Source organism: Triticum urartu, chromosome 6A (assembly GCF_056163025.1).
Source record: "Triticum urartu cultivar PI428250 chromosome 6A, HENAU_Tu73, whole genome shotgun sequence".
Lineage (NCBI taxonomy): Eukaryota > Viridiplantae > Streptophyta > Magnoliopsida > Poales > Poaceae > Triticum > Triticum urartu.
Window position 1 is genome coordinate 556,331,396 of NC_141878.1, and position 22,663 is coordinate 556,354,058.

At 48.1% G+C, this 22,663-nt stretch overlaps 1 pseudogene; it reads right to left on the reverse strand.

Moving 5' to 3' along the window:
- Positions 1–20,829: 20,829 nt before the first annotated feature.
- Positions 20,830–21,983, reverse strand: LOC147966295 (uncharacterized; annotated as a pseudogene).
- Between the last annotated feature and the right edge of the window lie 680 nt (positions 21,984–22,663).

The window sequence follows — 22,663 nt, forward strand, 5'->3', positions numbered from 1 at the left end:
ACATGGTCAACTCGTTGGTCGGTGCTCGCTTCCTGGAGATTGCTGTCTCCAGTGGGTTGTCCGCCGACAACTCTTTGCCTAGTGCTCCAGGATCCATCAATGAACTGACAAACAAAAAGCAATCGAAAGGAAACCACAATCTCAATGAAAACGGGAAAAGAATAGGATATGAGAATCGGTCGGTGCTTCGCAAAAACAAGATTCTTGGAATGAAAATATAGCAGCATAACTGATTCGCCCACCTTTCCTTCGTCGGTACAGAAGAAAAATGGCAGAAGTGAGTAGCCTGGAGTGAGGTTTTCTTCAAGAAAGGGAAAAAAGGGCTTGAACGAGCGTTGCAGTGAAATGATGGTTGCTTCGTCCAATCCAACTTGGAGGGCACCTTACCACTGCTGGTAAAGGTGTGGGTTTTGTGATATGACGGGTCATGACGGCCGCACCGGGGTGACAGGTGAGTCTCGACTGTAGCACCTCGCTGTGATTTGGTGGATGGCACGCGGGCCCGCATGCTTTGAAATGTCCCGCATGTAGATAGAGCGGCTAGTCATATAGGAGTGCTCAATATTGTGCACTGCGACCAAGGCGGAGAGGAAAATGAGAGAACTACGTAATTAATGCATGAGTTTAATTAGGGTAGTTTTGTAAAGTACGAGATACATTCCTCCAATCGCAAAATGCCTTGGTTCATGAGATTTGAGATTTGAGACCTATAAACCGGAAGGGAGGGAGTACTGCACATGGTGTAGTCTAGTCACTTGTTGAAATCTCTAGAAAGGTAAATACTCCTTTCCGGTTTGCAGGGCTATACTACTCCCTCCATCTAGGTGTGTAAGTCATCTTATGAAAACCAAATAGTCCCAAAACATTTAGGCGCGGTGCATTAACTTCTACCTTGTTTCTTGTTTCTTGACATATCAATCAATAAGAGATGAGAGGTGTGCATGCTTTTAATGACTTGCAATGGCTAGTTCATTGCATGCAATGCTATTAATTAGCAAATAAACATTAGTGACCCCAGGAGGAAATGGTGCTAAGCGCGTGGACCTATGCAGAATGAGTATCAACCAATGGATAATGGAGTTTAATTGTTAAACAATAGCAATTTTGTCTCATGCAAGAGCCTGGCTAGTACTCCAAGGAACCGCACCATGCGAGCGTTCGCAACTGCCACGTTCAGGTTGCGCTTGGCTCTTCGCCTCTTCGAGAAGACGAACAATGATGTTACTCCTACTTCTACAGTATTGAATCCACTGCTTCATGTCCGTCCACCTCGTGTGGGAGGGGTAGTGTGTAGCGAAAGCTTCTGCTTACTGCTCCTGCCTTTGCGACTATGACAGGTGGGCCCAACAGGTGGTTGGCCCTCCTGTCATGCAGCCAAACACTACTAAGGAAAAGGCTAGCAGCATTGCGGGTTTTAGGTGTATCAGTAGCACGGGGACATGCGCTACTAATAAGGCACTACAGCTAACATGTAGTAGTAGCGCGTGCTCACCAGCGCTACTGCTGCACAAGGGTAGCAGCAGCGCGCTTAGTGGAAGCTCGCTACTGCTAGTAGCTCTAGCGCGCTTTGCCTGGACGCGCTACTGCTATCGTGGCGCTGCTGCTAACTTTTATCCACTCGCTACTGCTAATTTTAGTTGTTTTTTGTTTTTTCGGCATATTTGTTTTGTATTTGAACAGGATTTATAGAAGAATCTTTAGCACATACAAATGTCATCATGATACACATACAAATGCCTGCGAGACCACAAATGTAATCATAGCATATACATACAAATAGTCTCATCATAATCATCATCCAACACAAAGTGGTATCTTGTCATCATCTCGAAAATAGTGATACATGCAAGTCTCGAATACTTGCAACTACAACGTCATCCATCTAAACAAAGGTATACGAGAGAAGAGCTATCACTATGAGTGAGAGCGGAACTATGCAGTACATGAGGTGGCGGTTACGAGTCCTCTCTCGCGCTAGCGTGAACCTCAAGTAACTAGCTTCTCCTTCTTGTCTGCTTTTGAAGCCTTTATGGCTAGCGCCCGAGAACCCATTCACTTGCGCCTGACACTCATGCCACTCGTTGTACACCCCCGGAACCTTCCCTTTGTACACGACATAGCACTTCCATCTCGTCTTCAAGGAACTAGGTACCTGTTAGAGATGCATGTTCATGAAGAGGATGTACAATCATATATATGCAAAACAAATATACTAGAGCAACATCGAAAAAGAAAGGATTAGCAACTATATGCAACATACAGTACGCAAACTAATTAACTAGAGGTACGCAGGTCATCGTACGCAAACTAACAAAGTAGCGTTACGCAAGTTCGGCAGGGACCGTGGACATCACAAAGTTTCATCGCTACAAAAAGTATACAAGTTCAACCGACACATATCATCATCATCGGCATCATAAATCACTAGAAGTTCCATCCTTCCATATCATCGAGGATGGACCCTAGCTTCTTGAACGGCGTGAGGTCTAGACGTTGCATGCCTATGCGAGTTCGGATGTCAGCTCGCGATATAGGGCCGTGGTGGAACATCCCCTTCTCATCGATGACTTCTTTCATGATGATCGTCGCAATGTCCCTTTGGATGCGAAAGAAGTCATCTCTAAGTTTATAATCCGCTTCTCCATGAGATTCTAGCCACTTGTGGATGTGATCATCATTTCTGCTTCTCATGCGAAGTTTTTGGTTATCCGTGTTGAACTGAATCATGAGATGGACGATGTAGAATCCATCCTTCTTGCTTGGTTTTGGGACATGGATGCAGGAGAAGTTAGTTTTATGAGCGAAACCCATCTTCTTGTTCCTTTGTTTCCTGATCTGCATGTGGCCACCTCTAATGCTGAAGCCTTGGAGAGCATCATCTAGAATATTCACTATCTGGGTGTAGTCTTTTTTCTCGTAGTCTATGGAAGGGTCAAAATACATGGCGTGGGAGACTTGCGGGTAAATAACGATAAGGATGGCGCGCCCGTTGCTGCGGGGAAAAGACACCTCATATTATTCCCCATAGAGAGAGAAGGAATGATTGAAATGTACGAAAGGGTTGTCCAGAACTGACTTACTTTGGATGATAAGGCACGAGGACAATTTCCCAGTCCTTATTTTGTACCATGAAGTTTTGGAGGTACTCCCTAGCAGTTTCACGCTCAAAGTCGCCGAGACTCAAGAAAGACTCGTGCATGTAGTACTGATCTGCCACACAGATTTGCGAGACTTCTTCACACTTCATGAAGGAGCTCATATGTAGCACAAAGAGGCGGACGATTGTAAAATCGAGCCGCCTTGTCAGAAACATCTCAAAGATATGGTCAAACAGCAGGAAGAACACCTCCGCGGGCCGTGTCTCGACGTAGCACTTCCCCTCAGGTACACGAGCCGCGTATGTCGGATATCCTGGATCCTTTAAGGCTAGTAGGCTTTTCTCAGTCGACAGCACATGGTCGTGCAGTCTCCTGAGATCCCCTGATAGTGCCTCCAGCGGTTTCGGCGGTAGCATGGGCTCGCCCGTGAGATGGAACATGGCCGCACCTTTCATGGGTACACGCTCTTCAGAATGCATCGTCTGGCTGCTATGTGCTCTGGCTTGTTTGGAGGCAGCTATCTTCCCCGATCTCTTCCTCTCCTTTTTCTTGGGCACACCTTCCAGACCCTTCCTTAACCCCTGCCCCAGTGTTCCCGGGCTAAGTATTGTACGACCCTCGCGCCTGACTAGTTGAGCCTGTGTTGAGGCGGCATCTTCAGGCGTGTCCTGTGAGGATTTCATGAAGAGAGACTTTTTGCAATCCCTGCTATGACCTTCCTGCCCGGGCATATCATCCATATCCTCATTAGCAAGCTGATAGCCCGATTGGTCATATGGTTGACTCATCATATCTAGGGTTGACCTCCGACTCATCATCCATTCTCTGTTCTACAAGACAAATTACATCAGCCAGTACTATTGCACCCCCTTCATCATGTCGTCCGCCGCTCTCACCCGGCACTACAGGAGCTGGTAATTGCGTAGGCGGGGTGGTGGTCTCCGCACATGCTTGTTGATGTGTGGTTATTGGTGTGCTCTGGGCTGGCTCCAGACGAATAAGATTCTTCGGCCATAGCAGCACCCAACCCTTGCAGCTTCCAATCCGCAGTGGGGTCTCGTCGTCCGCTCCCACATGCTGTACTAGAGGAGGCAAATCCTCGTGCCCCGATTTCACACTGGACAAGCTAACCGTGAGGTGCCCAGCGGGGATTGGCTGGTTGTGGAACGTGGGTTGCAAGGGGTCCATTATCATCCCCTTTACCACGTCCACCTTCTGGCCTTTGATCAAGTAGAGTATGGTGCACGGGGTTTCTTTCGCCTGAAAACACATATGTCTATAGCGTAAAACATCCGAAAGGCAACAAAAATGGAATATTATATATATATATATGTTGGTGCGACATGTAATTACCGTGATGGCGTCGAGCTCAGCCAAAGACGGAGGCCCACCTAGCGCGCCAGAGACTGAGGACGGGCTTCTATGAGCGGGAGCGGACGCGAGAGGAGGCCCGGTTGCGTGAGCAAGTGATGGTGCGATGGTGTTGTTGTTCATGGAGTTGCTCCCGATGAAACTGGGCAACGGGAAATCATGTACCGTCTTGTCTGGATTTTCCTTCGTCCAGTTGATGATAACTGGAACCAAGTTAGTAGCAAAATCATTTCTGCAGGCAGTTACAGCTGCATTGACTACCTACTGTAGCAACCCATATTTGTCCTCGGCTGCTTTTTTCGCGTCCTCAGTTGCTTTTTTCTCAACCGCAAGCTTCACCTACGCGTCGATGTCCGACTGACTAAACTTCTTTTTCTGCTTCTTGGCCTCCGGGCCCTCGTTGTAGAACACCATCCACGTGGCGCCGTCTCCAGCGCCGTGCACACGACCATATTGCGGCCGCCGGCCCAAATGGAGTCCCTTAAGTTCGTTCAAGGCCCGGTTGAGAGGGGTGTCCCACTTGGGCCTCCTCAGAGAAGTAGGGCTTTCGGTTGCAAGCTGGTGTTGCTTCTCCAGTAGTCTAATCAATTTCCTCGTGATCTGGTCCATGTAAAAAACCTTTTTCTCCTTGTCCCACTTGTAGCGGGCCCTGATGAAGTCACGCTCCAAGGGGTTGGTGAACTTCACGAAGGGGTCTGGGAGACCCGCGGCTTCACGTTCTGCATCCTCCTTATCCCATATGGGCCATTTACCGAGGTAGCCACGGCTTCCGAGGCGATGCTTCCTCGTGTTCCTTTGCTGAAGGCTCTTGAATTTCGCAGCCTTAGCCTTGGCTGCCTCGGTAAGTGTCGGATTTTCCCCGTGTCCTTGAACTTTTCGAACTCCTCTTCCGTAAGTGTCGGATTTTCCTCCAGGATCTTGGACAGGGGTTCCTCAGCCTCAATAGCTCGTTTCACCCTCCCGTTCCAAGAGGCCAAATCATTGTTGAACATGCCCATGGCGTGATTGTTAATCTTTTTCATCTTCCGATCATCCCACGATTGATCTATGTTATCATCCCGGTCGGCGCCGTCCGTGTCGATGTCGGCGTCAGTACCATCATCGAGGCCGACCTGCAAATCTTCCTTAGCAGTCAAATAGTCGAGGTACTCTTGTTCACCCTCATAATCCATCTCGTCTGCATCTTGGTCAGAAGGCCCAGTTTCTTCGTTGTTCGACATGTTTCCTATGATTAAGGGTCCTCATTTCTAAAAGTATGAATAATTGAGAAATGACATGAAAAAGAAATCTATGTGCCAGCACTCGATATGCCAACTATGTAGCACAAATCATGCCTTTATTCACGGGAAATTTCGGCATGACCTTTGCTAAAAAATGGACATATCGAGCGCCTGAAATTCACCCGAATGGAAATGAATCAACATTCCGGCGTAACATATAGGCCACTCGGATCATTTACCAAAATTGAACCAAAACATCACATGTCCATATGACATGTTCAAATTCCAAACATGACATGTCCAAAACATGACATATCCACATATCACATGTCCAGTTCAAATTTGCATATAAATTCAGCTAATTTTGAAACCTAGCTAAAATCATAACTAAATAGATAACCTAATTAACATACTGCCCTAACTAAAACCTAAGTAAATTAACCGAAGAACCATAGCTAGCAGAGAGAGAGGGCGGGGGTTTACAGAGGGTGCCGAGGTTGGGAGGGGAGGAAGCAGAGGAGGGAGGCGCCGACGCCGGGGTCGGGGCGAGCGCGCCGGGGTCGGGGGCGAGCGCGCCGGGGTCGGGGGCGAGCGTGTCAGGGTCGGGGGCGAGCGCCGGGGTCGGGGGCGAGCACCGGCGCCGGGGTCGGGGGCGAGGGCCGGGGTCGGGGGAGGCGGTGCAACGGGGGAAGAGAGAGTGGGGATTTGGGGGGGGGGAAGAGGCGGGATGAAGCAGGGAGAGTGAGAATTTTGGGTTAAGTGGACGTAGCAGTAGCGCGTTTAGACAAAACGGGCTGCTACTACCTTCAGTAGCTGTAGCGGTTTTGACAAAACGCGCTGCTACTAGCTTCAGTAGTTGTAGCGGTTTAGACCAAACGCGCTGCTAGTACCTTCACTACTGCCAGTTTTCCTTTTTCTTTTCCTTTATTTTCTCCCACTTTTATTTCTTGAGAGCAGTGAATGAAGGGAAGGCGATATATATTGCATCATTTGACGGTTAAATATGTATGCAAAATAGGAACATATATATTACATCATTGGACCCATGCATAATAATGGCTAAGTGTGTATACAAAATAGGAACATACGGTTCCTCAGCGCTCACGTTTTCGTTTTTGAGTCAGCTTCTTTCGCTTCTTGTTCGTCGACGAATAATTGAGCCCCTCATTGTGACTTTGCCTTTTCCATGGAGTACGATTTTTCTTAGGTAATGTAGTATTGATTCTTCTTTTGACGTATACTTCATCATCATCGTCATCTTCCCTCATTGGGTTGCCGTACTGATCATAGTCTTCCTCGTTGGCGACTCCATCCATTCCAATGATGTTCCTTTTGCCTCTCCTCACGACAACATGACTGGGATTGCATGGGTCAGTTATGAAGAAGCATTGTGTCACGTGCTTAGCATGTACCCATGGCTCGTTTTTTGCGATAGCATTCACGGTAGCGCTCTTGGCGTCGGGTATAGTCATGGCAGTGAAAATCCGGTTTTCGCTTTCGACATTCTTAGCCCATATGACACGGAACATCGTCGTGTTATGCAGTCCAGAGTAGTCAAGCTCCCGGATCTCCTCGACCCTTCCATAAAATCGTTCAATTGCGCCGTTGTCGCTGCCGGTCATGCATTCCATCGTCACCCCTGAGTTCTGATCATCACTGTCCATATCTTTGGCCTCCTTATAGAACGTGTATCCGTTGATATCATATGCCTGATAGGTTACGAGGTTGGGCGAGGGGGCATGTGCTAAGGCGTATATGAGCAATCCGTCCTTAGAGCCCTCCTCCGGGGGATTAGCAATAATATGCTCTTTGAACCAATGCAGGAAAGTGGAGTTGTGCTCTCTAGTAACTTCGGCGTCCGTCTTGCATACCCCCCGGTCACGATACTTCTTTGCGATAATTTCTTTGTGCAGTGCCACGAAAGGATCTACCTCGTCTAGATGTTGTAGCACTACCAAGTTTGCTCTGTCAAAGTCGCTGCGTCGATCTGAGTATGCCACGTGCAGTTCCCTGCGACCGTTGCAGTGACCTTCTCCTTCGAGCCTCCCATCATGCTTGTTAACGGGCAAACCAACACTAACACCAGGCGGCTGGTCTGCACTATATAGAAAATTCTCACATAAAGAGATGCACTCTTGTGTCAAATAGCCCTGGATGATGCTTCCATCCGGACGGGACATGTTATGAACAAATCCTTTGATGATCCCATTCATCCTCTCAAACGACATCATGTTGTGCAGGAATGATGGCCCCAGGTCTATTATGTCATCCACAATATGGACACACAGATGCACCATCACGTCAAAGAACGCGGGCGGGAAGTACATCTCAAGCTCATTCAGTATCACAACGATCTCTTCCTCTAGCCTTCAGAGCTGCTTCACACCGATCGACTGTCAGGACCCCGATTCCAAGTCACATCGATCTAGCCGGTAACACCTCATATCACTTTGCGGCCTCACGCACGGTATTCCACGGGTGTCGCCTTACCATGGCCCAGGACCGTTTGCGTCTTTTGGCTCATGTATATGATAGTGTCGCTAGCATCCATATGACAGAGAACCCGGGCCGACATGGCTAGTCGTGAACCCAAAACGGCACCAACCTATGGGGACAGGCATACATGAATCACATCGAGCATGTCGATCTGCAGCGTGTGAATCTGGGCTGTAGCACTGGGCTAACAGGACTCCGGGAACCCGGGCTGTAGCAGGCTAGGCAGGACTCCGGATGACACCGCGTGACATTTCCCCGAAGGGACACACACAAGAACGAAGTGAAGCACATGCCGTCCAGTCAAGTGTCCTGAGCAGTAGTGCTGGGCTAACAGGACTCCGGTGAACCGGGCTGTAGCGGACTACTGTGGCTCAAGGAAGCACTAGACTACATTTCCCCATAAGAGAGGCTGCCAAGGATAAACAACTAGATTGTCGGATCCCACACATACCAAGCATTTCAATCATACACACAATATGCTCGATATGTGTAAATACAACATGGCATCACAACATAACTCTACGACTCAAAGTATTTATTCATTAGGCTCCGAGGAGCGAGATATTACAAACATGGGTCTTATGACCCAACATCCAGAGCATACAAGTCAAAGCACAAGCGGAAGCTTAACATGTCTGAGTACAGACATCTACAAATGGAAAAGGCTAAGAAGCCTGACTATCTACCAGATCCTACCGAGGGCACAAGATCGTAGCTGAGGTATCAAGCTAACGTCGAAGTCCACACGGAACTACTAGCGAGATTGAAATCTCTCTGCAAAACATAAATTAAGCAAACGTGAGTACAAAGGTACTCAGCAAGACTTACATCAGAACTAGCTACATTTGCATCGGTATCAACAAGGGGGGTGGTGGAGTTTAACTGCAGCAAGCCAGCTTTGACTTAGTGGCTAACCTAAACTACGACTGCAAGCAACTCTTTTGAGGTGGCGCACACGAGTCCACATATTCACCATTCAATACACCACTATGGATCCGCTCCCGTCTCCCTACGAGAAGGCCATCCATAGCACTCATGCTTATCTTGCGGGTTTCAGGGTATCCACTTTCACTTGTCTATGAACTATGGAAGGGGTCCAAGTTTCCATATCCGAGGAATCTGGCTATTCGAATAGATAATGATAACCCTGCAGGGGTGTACTTCTTCACACACGCTCCCACCACTTACCACCATATACACGTCATGTATCTCGGCAACCTTCAAGCGGAAGCCTGGCGAGGGTGTCGGCCACGGCCTACCTAAACACTTAAGTCTCTAGTCCAGGTTTATCGCCTATCCAGGTTCCATCCGCAGGGAGTCCGGCCGAGGTTTCCACATACGGCCCCGAACGATGTGAACAGGGTTCCCGAGACACCAAACGGGCGCCTGGTACACCGTGCCACGGTGTATCTACCGCAACATAGCCCACCCCTAGGGTCAGCGCTACACACGGCCGCCAACACATAACCTACAAACACCAGAAACTATTTGCAATTCCTGGACAGAGTACTAGGGTGATTAAGAAGCCGAGAGGGGCAATTAAGGATCCCAATGAGTGGTAGTATCTGTTCATGGATCACAGACACAGAACTCAGTTCCTGAGGATGGCTGCAATGAGACAACCCACCATGTACTCCTACATGGCCTCTCACCGCTACCTTTACCAAAAACGTATTCACACACTTAGCTCACACAAGGTAGGACATGTTCACACACCTCCGATTCATTCCCGATGAATCAGACCTAACGCAACTCTATGCGATAGCAGGCATGACAGACAAGCATGAATGCATAGGCACATCAGGGCTCAAACAACTCCTACTCATGCTAGTGGGTTTCATCTATTTACTGTGGCAATGACTGGTCATGCAGAGGATAAGGGGTTCAACTACCGCAACAAGTAACAGATGAATCGTTGTTGTCCTAATGTAGTAAAAGAGAGCAGGAGCGAGAGAGTGGGATTGTATCGGAATGAACAAGGGGGTTTTGCTTGCCTGGCACTTCTAAAGATATTATAGCTCTTCATCGGTGTCATCGAACCCATCGTCGAAACCACGTCTATCGAGAGGGGACAAATACCGGCAAACAAAGAGGAACACAATCAATGCAATGCAACAATTATGATGCATGATAATGACATGTCAATATGCTGTGTTTTGAGCTAATGCAACTAGCAACATGTTAAATGGAGTTGGTTTGAACCCTAGGTTCAAATTCAAACTCCATATGTGAGGGTTTAAATGCCATTTATATGATTTGGCCTAAACAGCAGCCATAAGTTGTTCTAACATGCATGAAAATGGTACAGATGGATAGATTGGATTTTTCTGATCATTTTTCATATATAATTTATTTCATTTGGAGTTATGGTTGAATTTCTATGATTTTTAGAAGTTTAGGCAATTTTCTGGAATTTCCTGAAAAGAATAAATCCAGAAAAGGGCATTACTGCGTCAGCATGACGTCAGGGTGATGTAAGCAAGTCAACAGGGCTGGTCCGGGTCAAACCTGACCAGTAGGGTCCACTGGTCAGTGTCTAACTAAACTAACCAAGTTTAATTAGCACTAACCTAGGTTAAACTAATTAAATTTAAACCTAAACTAGATTAATTAGCCGGGCAAGGCCCGCATGTCATAGACCAGTGGGTCAAACAGGGCCCACCCAGGTCAACTCGGTCAGCGGGGGTTCAAACCCCTGGCTAGCAGGGTCAAACCTGCCGGCGACTTGACGCCGGTGAGGCCGGTCGCGGCGGCGAGCCTCGGGTTTCCTGTTCCGACGACCAAAAGGGACGGCAGAGGCATCAGCGTGAAGCTGGGAGTGCCCCGCATCTTTCTGTGCGGTTGGGACGGGTTGAGACGGCCCAAGCTCGCCGGGGCGAGGCTCGCGACGGTGGCCGGAGTTCGGGCGAGGTCGGGGTTGGCGCTAGGGGCACAGCAGGTCGAACGGGTGGGCGCGCCCGGCTCCTGGGAGAGTGCTGAGCACAGGGCAAAGCTCGGGCGTGGGTGGCGGCAGCTGTGGCCGTGGCGGCGATGAGGTACGGCGGCGGCGAGCTTCGGCTACGGTGGTTAGTGAGGCTAGAGGAGGAAATAGACGGCGGGGACAGAGGGGTTTGGTAGAGGAGCTCACGGCGAGGTCGAAGCGGAGCTCAGCTGGCTCGGGGACGACCGGAAGGCGACGAATCCGTCGATGGAGTCCGGCGGCCGTGCTCGGGGAAGACGACTCGTAGCGGCGATGTGGGGCTCCCGCGGTGGCGTGGCTCGGGGTGGAAGAAGGAGGGGTCGAGGCGGAGCTCTCGAGCACGTTGGATGGGCAAGGGAGGGCCAGTGGCTGTGGCAACAGCAAGCGGCGGCGACGGCGCGTTCGGGTGGCTATGCGCGAGAGAAACGGAGGAGGGGAGAAGCACGAGAGAGAGTGAGGGAGCGGTCGGGGCTGCGTGGCGTCGTGAGGGAGGTCTAGGGCGACGAGGGGAAGCGGCAAGCAGGAGGTGGCCGAGGCGCGTGTGCACGCACGGCGGCCACACGCCCATCGTCCTTCTGTTGTGAGGAAGACGACAGGCGGGAGAGGCCAGTGGGCTGGGCTGGCCAGCTGGGCCAGCCAGGTGGGCTGCAGGTGAGCCAGGTGAGCCTCTGTTCTTTTCCTAATTTTATTTCTCTTTTCTATTTTCTGTAATTGCGTTTGGCTTTATTAAAAATACTTAGGCACACTCAAAATTCACCAAACTGCTCATGGCCACTGTTTGGAAAATATCCAACATGGAACATTTCAGTTTAGGATTATTTGAGCATTTAAAATATTTTGTAGCATTTAAATGCACAAATGCAACTATAATATGAATTAGTTCAAAAATCCAGAATGGCCTAGAAATATGTGCATGACTTTTGGCAGAGGTTTTCACCTTTAACAAAAATCATGAACTTTTCTAATGGGCATTTGGGATTATTGAAAATATTTTTATTGAACCTAGTTGAATTCATTTGATGCTAGGGTTGCAACAATCCCCATTTCAAGTTTCTGAGAAAATTAAACATGATGATATGGTGACCATGCAAGGACAAGCAAAGGCTAAACTGGGGCTGTGACAGCTCACCCCCACTAAACAAGAATCTCGTCCCGAGATTCAAGCGTAGGGTAAGATGAAGGGGGAACGCAACTAACGCAATCTTCACGATCCAGGTTGCACTTCAAATGAACGTTGATACGATCACCATCTTTGCCTCGATGTCTTGCTCTAAGAACTCCAACTAACATGAGAATGAGAGGAAAGGGAAAACTCCAGAAGGATCGATCTTCTCGAAGATCGAACAACTCAGGATCACTCATCGAGTGAGACATTGAAACATCTGTCGAGCTGAGACACGAAACACATCGAGAGGGATGGAAGAACAAGCGATGGGGTTTGATTTGGTGGGCAACAATTCCACGCTTAGAAAGATGGTGGATGTTGTCAAGGTGGCGAGGAAATAATTGCCATGATCCCGTAACGGGGCACCTCAGGGAAGGTGACTCGAAGAACTATTCCCTTAAGTGGCAGAAAGAATTACTTTTGATACAAAGATCATTGAAATTCTTTATACCAGCCTAAGGCAATCACAATGATCCTTCGAAAGAGCTCGAAGAAATGGCATACTCGGACTAGGATGGACGATGTGGACTACCTTGTTGAAGACAACGCAATGGATGATTTTTGCTTATCACCGGATATGGAGGGACCCAAAGTAGAATGGCACAATGATGGTGCAAGCTGGGAACAAAATGCAAATGCTGGGAATTTTCCAACCATCATACCTGCCTGAGATTCAGATCTGGTTGGTAACAGGGTACTCTAGATAGCATGTCCAGAAAAGGAAAGTTTGCAACCCAACCCAACGAGATGGCGTTGCGAGATTCTCGGGAGATGAACTTGGTAGCAAGCTCCAAAACATGAGCGGGTTCTGCTACAAGCATGTGAACACGTTGTTCGAGACAAGCGTGACCACATGGTAGTCTTATAATAAAATACTACCAAGTTCAGGTTGGGAACCATCATTGAGGATAACAAAGTCAGTACGCCAGTCCATGGATTAGATCCCAAGCATAGACTTCTCTTCCTTGAACAAATCAATCAGTGGCTTGGTGTGCTAGGAACACATACAGAATGGAGGCGGCCAACCTATCAAACCATAGAGTACTTCGCATATATGCGTGACTAATTTGGGCTGATTCCAAGGGAAACAAAACAAACCTTTCTCAAATTCACGGCGGCAACTTACATCAGATACACGTGAATTAGAGGAAGTCACTTCTCTCATCCAAACATATACCTCAGGGACGGGTCTCGAAGGCATTATTTACAAAGTTTCCAACACTAGCTTAATGTCCAACAAAATCATGGAGAAGATAAGGATGTTGTCGATGGGCTCAACAACAATTTATCCAGGTTTCCATATAAGTGGAATTCCATAATTATGTGAACAAGATGATAGCACTGGTCAGACCCAAGGATATAACGGTGTATGCTCGAGGAAACAACCACGAGTAAGACAACATTACGAACATTGTTGGTTCTGATTTGATTTGATGATAACCCATACTCAAACCAAGAATTGGATAAGACAATAGGTCCGGCAATTGATCACAGGGACCAATCGATGAAGATATCTTTCTTCAACTAACACACAACACAAGGATATCCCTTTGGAATGAACTAAGTAAGGCAAAGCTTTTATCTTCCAACTCTCCAAGTTGTTGTTTAGCTTAGCCAACTAGCTCAGGGTGTCCAACACAGAATTCTTGGAGAAGGGGTGGTTACAAGGGAACCAACTTGATCACGAGCTCAACATAGCGGTTAGGGAACAACCTGGTAATACTTCCGAGAAGATATTCGGAAAATCACGAACCACCGATATGTTACTAAGCTCGAGAACAACCTTGCTTTTCAGGGCAAGATGATATGATCAAAAGAGTGAGGGATTGACAAAATCCTAACTCATCGATCGAAGGTTGCACCAACAAAACTGGACTAGGTAGCACGATCAATCCTAGGATGATGATTCAATAACCAACACGCTAAAGATGAGAATATTGTCCATTTACTACCAAGCAGCGAGTTGTTCAGAGTATAGATTTCACAAATCACAATTCACTTGCCGGCATTCCGGTTACAACAACACGAGGACCGAGGAATGAATGATGATGGTGAGAGGTATCACTGCATCAAGAATTCATAAGAGTTGGTGCAATTTCTATGATATTCTCGACATAACGAGGGTAATACTCCAGGGTAGAGCAGAACAAAAGCTAGTTTGGGCACTTGATCGGCGGAATACAACTGCTTTGACCAAATCCTAGAAATGGATGAGGTACTGGAGCTTGTTTCTCCTAGTCATTCTGTAATAGAATGGCTTGACGGACCACAATAATAATAGGCATCGATGAACACGAATGCACAGCTATTCCTGACTATCAATTGATAGGCTAGGGTCAGAGTACAGCTGAGGAGGATCAACTCAAGGAACATATATCTTTCTGAGTTGTGGATGCATAGATTAGTATGTTGAATAAAGCTCAACATATTTCTTCCAGATAACCCATGCAGAGAGGTAGGACTGGCAGAGTCACAATTATGAATGGAGAACTCCTCAAGAGTACTCTAATTGTGATATTTTGGTTCAATTAACTTCTGCCATATTGGCTCATGGTATTGGAAGAACGATATACCACAGACCTCGAGGACTATCACATGGTTACTAATATCTTAAGGGAACTAGCAACACTATCAACATGAGGTAAGTAGGGTGAATCTCGGGTTCAAGAACCCATGAATAGAGTACCTACTACTACATGGCATCACGGGATGCTTTCGAGAATAATGGCCAGAATCACACACTGGGGAAACAAAACATGGCTAGATCACTAGGTGACTCCCTAAAACACCTAGGCCATAAGAATAGCTCCAACATATATGTTGAGGCAATAGAGTACCTCAACTCATCGATTAGTGTGGTTGAACTGGCCCAAAGGGACATCGGGAACGGAAAGAAGGGATTTGCAACTGCATCAGACTATTTAGAAACCTGGAATGACTCGGACAGCATAACGGCTGTAAATGCTCAAAAAGATTTGAGACATCCTGCAAAATAGTGGCGTAACCACTTAACATCATCATATCAAGGGTCTGATTCAACTGACAACATGACAAAAGTAGTAGAAACTGAACTGGGCTTGAACTCAACAATCCTAGGCAACTACGGTTTAGTAACACGACATCCTGATAGATAGATGAGAAGGCCTAGTTCTTAATCCCTGTAGATAAGAAGAGGTTGACTCAGATCAGAAGGTCATGAGGTAAAGGAGTAAAAAGAGCCTTACGTTCCCTTCCACGATCAATTCCCTTAGACAACTAGAGCATTTCTAGACTCAACTTCGACCAGTTTGGCTTGGTAATCCTACAGGCAGTCAGGCTCTGATACCAACGCTGTCAGGACCCCGATTCCAAGTCACATCGATCTAGCCGGTAACACCTCATATCACTTTGCGGCCTCACGCACGGTATTGCACGGGTGTCGCCTTACCATGGCCCGGGACCGTTTGCGTCTTTTGCCTCACGTATATGATAGTGTCGCTAGCATCCATATGACAGAGAACCCAAGCCGACATGGCTAGTCGTGAACCCAAAACGGCACCAACCTATGGGGACAGGCATACATGAATCACATCGAGCATGTCGGTCAGCAGCGTGTGAATCCGAGCTGTAGCACTGGGCTAACAGGACTCCGGGAACCCGGGCTGTAGCAGGTTAGGCAGGACTCCGGATGTCACCGTGTGACATTTCCCCGAAGGGACACACACAGGAACGAAGTGAAGCACATGCCGGCCAGTCAAGTGTCCTGAGCAGTAGTGCTGGGCTAACAGGACTCCGGTGAACCGGGCTGTAGCGGACTACTGTGGCTCAAGGAAGCACTAGACTACATTTCCCCATAAGAGAGGCAGCCAAGGATAAACAACTAGATTGTCAGATCCCACACATACCAAGCATTTCAATCATACACACAATATGCTCGATATGTGTAAATACAACATGGAATCACAACATAACTCTATGACTAAAATTATTTATTCATTAGGCTCCGAGGAGCGAGATATTACAAACATGGGTCTTATGACCCAACATCCAGAGCATACAAGTCAAAGCACAAGCGGAAGCTTTAACATGTCTGAGTACAGACATCTACAAATGGAAAAGGCTAAGAAGCCTGACTATCTACCAGATCCTGCCGAGGGCACAAGATCGTAGCTGAGGTATCAAGCTAACGTCGAAGTCCACGTGAGTACAAAGGTACTCAGCAAGACTTACATCAGAACTAGCTACATTTGCATCGGTATCAACAAGGGGGGGTGGTGGAGTTTAACTACAGCAAGCCAGCTTTGACTTAGTGGCTAACCTGAACTACGACTGCAAGCAACTCTTTTGAGGTGGCGCACACGAGTCCACGTATTCACCATTCAATACACCACTATGGATCCGCTCCCGTCTCCCTACGAGAAGGCCATCCATAGCACTCACGCTTATCTTGCGGGTTTCAGGGTATCCACTTTCACTTGTCTATCAACTATGGAAGGGGTCCAAGTTTCCATATCCGAGGAATCTGGCTATTCGAATAGATAATGATAACCCTGCAGGGGTGTACTTCTTCACACACGCTCCCACCACTTACCACCATATACACGTCATGTATCTCGGCAACCTTCAAGCGGAAGCCTGGCGAGGGTGTCGGCCACGGCCTACCTAAACACTTAAGTCTCTAGTCCAGGTTTATCGCCTATCCAGGTTCCATCCGCAGGGAGTCCAGCCGAGGTTTCCACATACGGCCCCGAACGATGTGAACAGGGTTCCCGAGACACCAAACGGGCGCCTGGTACACCGTGCCACGGTGTATCTACCGCAACATAGCCCACCCCTAGGGTTAGCACTACGCACGGCCGCCAACACATAACCTACAAACACCAGAAACTATTTGCAACTCCTGGACAGAGTACTAGGGTGATTAAGAAGCCGAGAGGGGCAATTAAGGATCCCAATGAGTGGTAGTATCTGTTCATGGATCACAGACACAGAACTCAGTTCCTGAGGATGGCTGCAATGAGACAACCCACCATGTACTCCTACATGGCCTCTCACCGCTACCTTTACCAAAAACGTATTCACACACTTAGCTCACACAAGGTAGGACATGTTCACACACCTCCGATTCATTCCCGACGAATCAGACCTAACGCAACTCTATGCGATAGCAGGCATGACAGACAAGCATGAATGCATAGGCACATCAGGGCTCAAACAACTCCTACTCATGCTAGTGGGTTTCATCTATTTACTGTGGCAATGACAGGTCATGCAGAGGATAAGGGGTTCAACTACCGCAACAAGTAACAGATGAATCGTTGTTGTCCTAATGCAGTAAAAGAGAGCAGGAGCGAGAGAGTGGGATTGTATCGGAATGAACAAGGGGGTTTTGCTTGCCTGGCACTTCTAAAGATATTATAGCTCTTCATCGGTGTCATCGAACCCATCGTCGAAACCACGTCTATCGAGAGGGGACAAATACCGGCAAACAAAGAGGAACACAATCAATGCAATGCAACAATTATGATGCATGATAATGACATGTCAATATGCTGTGTTTTGAGCTAATGCAACTAGCAACATGTTAAATGGAGTTGGTTTGAACCCTAGGTTCAAATTCAAACTCGATATATGAGGGTTTAAATGCCATTTATATGATTTGGCCTAAACATCAGCCATAAGTTGTTCTAACATGCATGAAAATGGTACATATGGATAGATTGGATTTTTCTGATCATTTTTCATATATAATTTATTTCATTTGGAGTTACGGTTGAATTTCTATGATTTTTAGAAGTTTAGGCAATTTTCTGGAATTTCCTGAAAAGAATAAATCCAGAAAAGGGCATTACTGTGTCAGCATGACGTCAGGGTGACGTAAGCAAGTGAACAGGGCTGGTCCGTGTCAAACCTGACCAGCGGGGTCCACTGGTCAGTGTCTAACTAAACTAACCTAGTTTAATTAGGACTAACCTAGGTTAAACTAATTAAATTTAAACCTAAACTAGATTAATTAGCCGGGCAGGGCCCGCATGTCATAGACCAGTGGGTCAAACAGGGCCCACCCAGGTCAACTCGGTCAGCGGGGGTTCAAACCCCTGGCAGCAGGGTCAAACCTGCCGGCGACTTGACACCGGCGAGGCCGGTCACGGCGGCGAGCCTCGGGTTTCCTGTTCCGACGACCAAAAGGGACGGCGGAGGCATCAGCGTGAAGCTGGGAGTGCCCCGCATCTTTCTATGCGGTTGGGACGGGTTGAGACGGCCCGAGCTCGCCGGGGCGAGGCTCGCGGCGGTGGCCGGAGTTCGGGCGAGGCCGGAGTTCGGGCGAGGTCGAACGGGTGGGCGCGCCCGGCTCCTGGGAGAGTGCTGAGCACGGGGCAAAGCTCGGGTGTGGGTGGCGGCAGCTGTGGCCGTGGCGGCGATGAGGTACGGCGGCGGCGAGCTTCGGCCGCGACGGTTAGTGAGGCTAGAGGAGGAAATAGACGGCGGGGAGAGAGGGGTTTGTTAGAGGAGCTCACGGCGAGGTCGAAGCGGAGCTCAGCTGGCTCGGGGACGACCGGAAGGCGACGAATCCGTCGATGGAGTCCGGCGGCCGTGCTCGGGGAAGACGACTCGTAGTGGCGATGTGGGGCTCCCGCTGTGGCGTGGCTCGGGGTGGAAGAAGGAGGGGGTCGAGGTGGAGCTCTCGAGCACGTTGGATGGGCGAGGGAGGGCCGGTGGCCGTGGCAACAGCAAGCGGCGGCGACGGCGCATTCCGGTGGCTATGCGCGAGAGAAACAGAGGAGGGGAGAAGCACGAGAGAGAGTGAGGGAGCGGTCGGGGCTGCGTGGCGTCGTGAGGGAGGTCTAGGGCGACGAGGGGAAGCGGCAAGCAGGAGGTGGCCAGGGCGCGTGTGCGCGCACGGCGGCCACACGCCCATCGTCCTTCTGTCGCGAGGAAGACGACAGGGGGGAGAGGCCAGTGGGCTGGGCTGGCCAGCTGGGCCAGCCAGGTGGGCTGCAGGTGAGCCAGGTGAGCCTCTGTTCTTTTCCTAATTTTATTTCTCTTTTCTATTTTCTATAATTGCGTTTGGCTTTATTAAAAATACTTAGGCACACTCAAAATTCACCAAACTGCTCATGGCCACTGTTTGGAAAATATCCAACATGGAACATTTCAGTTTAGGATTATTTGAGCATTAAAATATTTTATAGCATTTAAATGCACAAATGCAACTACAATATGAATTAGTTCAAAAATCCAGAATGGCCTAGAAATATGTGCATGACTTTTGGCAGAGGTTTTCACCTTTAACAAAAATCATGAACTTTTCTAATGGGCATTTGGGATTATTGAAAATATTTTTATTGAACCTAGTTGAATTCATTTGATGCTAGGGTTGCAACAATCCCCATTTCAAGTTTCTGAGAAAATTAAACATGATGATATGGTGACCATGCAAGGACAAGCAAAGGCTAAACTGGGGCTGTGACATCGACTTTCGAGAGATGACATCGAAAAAGTTGCAGAGACCAATGAGCGTGTCATGGACGTGCTTGTCCATTATCCCTCTAAGGGCAACAGGTAGTATCTGCGTCATCATCACATGACAGTCATGGGACTTCATCCCGCTGAACCTTTTCTTGTCCGTGTCTAGATATCTGCTTATCTTGCCAAAGTAACCGGAACTAACTTTGACTCCGGTAAGGCACTTAAAGAATTGATGGATCACATCCTGACTTAAGGTGAAGCAAGAAGGAGGGCAACAATCCTCTTTCTTTATTTTCTTGCCCTTCTTCTCTCGTGCCTCTGTCTCCGTCTCTGTCTTGTCTGACATTTTACGGAGCAGCATGTACAGATATTCCCTGATTTTCAAAGCTTGCAAGTCTTTTCTTGCCTTCGGCCCATCCTTGGTCTTATCCGGCATGTTCATTAGTGTTGCGAGCAAGCTCTCAAGGACATTCTTACAGATATGCATTTGATCAAGGCAATGAGGTGTATCGAGTTTGTGCCAGTACTCCATGTCTCAGAACACAGACCTCGTCTTCCATACCTTCAGCAGCGGCTCCGGCGCCTTTCTTATCGTCTTTCCCAGCGTGGGGCACTCCTTCCAGTTTTTCAACAGCTCATCGATTTTGGCACCGCTCCGCTTAAGTGGAGGTCCTCGATGCTCAGCGTGACCATTGAATAGATCTCCACGATTTCTCCACGGGTCATCCTGTTCGAGCCATCTTCGATGCCCCATGTACACGATTTTCCCAGACCCGCCATCTTTCCTTGACGTTAGCTGCTGAGACGTCGAATCATCCATGCACCGTGTGCATCCGCAATATCCATGGCACACCTGGCCTGCCACATATCCATAACTGAGATAGTCCTGCACTGTCATGATCAGCGCGGCTCTCATGTTGAAATACTCGCCTTTGCTGGCGTCCCATGTCTTGGCCGGTGTTTTCTATAACGTGTCTAACTCCTCTTGAAGTAGCCCCAGATACAAATTAATATTATTTCCTAGTTGTTTCGGCCCTTGAATAAGCATGCTCATGTGAATGTACTTCGATTTCATGCACAACCAGGGGGAGGTTGTACATCCATACAAACACGGGCCATGTGCTATGGTTGGTGTTCTGGTTGCCAAACGGATTCATTCCATCGGTACACGCGCCGAGCATGATGTTCCTTGCATCACATTCAAAATACTGATAGAAGGTGTTCAGCGCTCTCCACTGGCTTCCATCCTTCACGTGTCTCAGCTCTGGATCATCTCCATCGTCAGCCATCTTCCTCTCCGCGTGCCAGCGCATTAGCTTTGCTTCCTTGGGATCTACAAAATACCTCTGGAGACGGGGAGTGATCGGTAAGTACCATACAACTTTCTGGGGACATTTCTTCCCGGCCTTCTTGTATCGAGAAGCATTGTACACCGGACAGCTTGTTTTTTCCGCGTGCTCCTTCTGGTAAATTATGCAATCGTTGATGCATGCATGGTATCTAACGTGTGGCAGATCAAGAGGGCACACGATCTTCTTGGCCTCATCAACACTAGTAGGACATAGATTACCCGCGGGAAGAACATCCTTTAGGTACTTGAGATGCTCATCGAGGCTAGTGTCGGTCCATTTGTTTTTAGCTTTCGTCTTCAGGAGTTGGAGCGTGAAACTCAAGCGGGTCACCTCAGGATTGCAACCATCATACAATGGATTGTTCGAGTCTACCACCAGTTGCTCCAGCTTAGCCTCCTCTCTAGAAGCAGCTCTCTCAGTACTCGTCTCCTTGAGAAGCAATGCTTGAACATGAGGGTCCCGCACGATTGAACTTAGTACCGACGAACTCTGCTGCGTGGAGTCCATGTTGTTCTCTCTGCCTCCATGTCCGACCCCTTCTCCTCCTCCATGTCCGGCCCCTTCTCCGCCACCATGTTCGGCCTCTTCCCCGCCGCCATTATCGATCATATCTTCATCTTGCCCCGTGTCATCATTGCCTGCCCCGTCGGCATCCTCAACATCGTCATCCTCATCTTCAATTATCCACCGAGTATAGCCATCCATGAAACCAGTCATGAGCAGGTGCGCTTCGACACGACCATCATCATGGGGGTCGAGCCAAACTATTCCTTTGCATTTTCGACATGGACATAAAACCTTTGTCCGGTTATTTTCCTTCATGTCTTGCACCGCCGACCGCAACCACATGTCCACCATCGTTCCACTGACCATCGTCAACTCTGCACGGTAATAATAAACAAATTGATTATAAAAATGCGTGCATGCATCAAAGTCATACAAAAATTCGGCATGACCTTCCTTAAAAATAGGACATATGTAGATCTAGAGTTTGCCCGAAATTCACCGAAACGGAAATAAATCGACATTTCGGCAAAACATAGGAAACTCAAAAGCACAATTTGGCGTCCACTCATGCCACACACACAATTTCCATAAACATATATCACACATAAACATATTTCCATTTTGCAAAAGCATGAAATTTTAATCACCTCTATCTCGAGATCGAGCACATGGTGGAGATGATGTTGTAGGGAGATCAAAAGTGCACAAAGCTCTTGTTGACAAAGATAGATCTAGTTAGGGGGCAAATAGGTCACTTAACTAAATGCTACATCTACCTAGCTACCTAATTTGGGAGGAGACAACTTCAACTAGTGGAGGGGGAAGGAAAAAGAGAAAGGAGATGCATTAATGGAGGTGGCGTAGTAGGTAGGAGTAATAAAGAGAGAGAAATGTAGATAGAAGAGGGAGAGTAATGGGGGAGAAGTATTGAGGAAGAAGAAGAGTGAGAGTGGGAGCATGTGGGAGGTAGGGGAAGGGAATAGAGGAGGGGGAGGGGGAGGGACGGGTGGGGAAAAGGTGGTGGGTTGGTGCGGATTAGCAGTAGC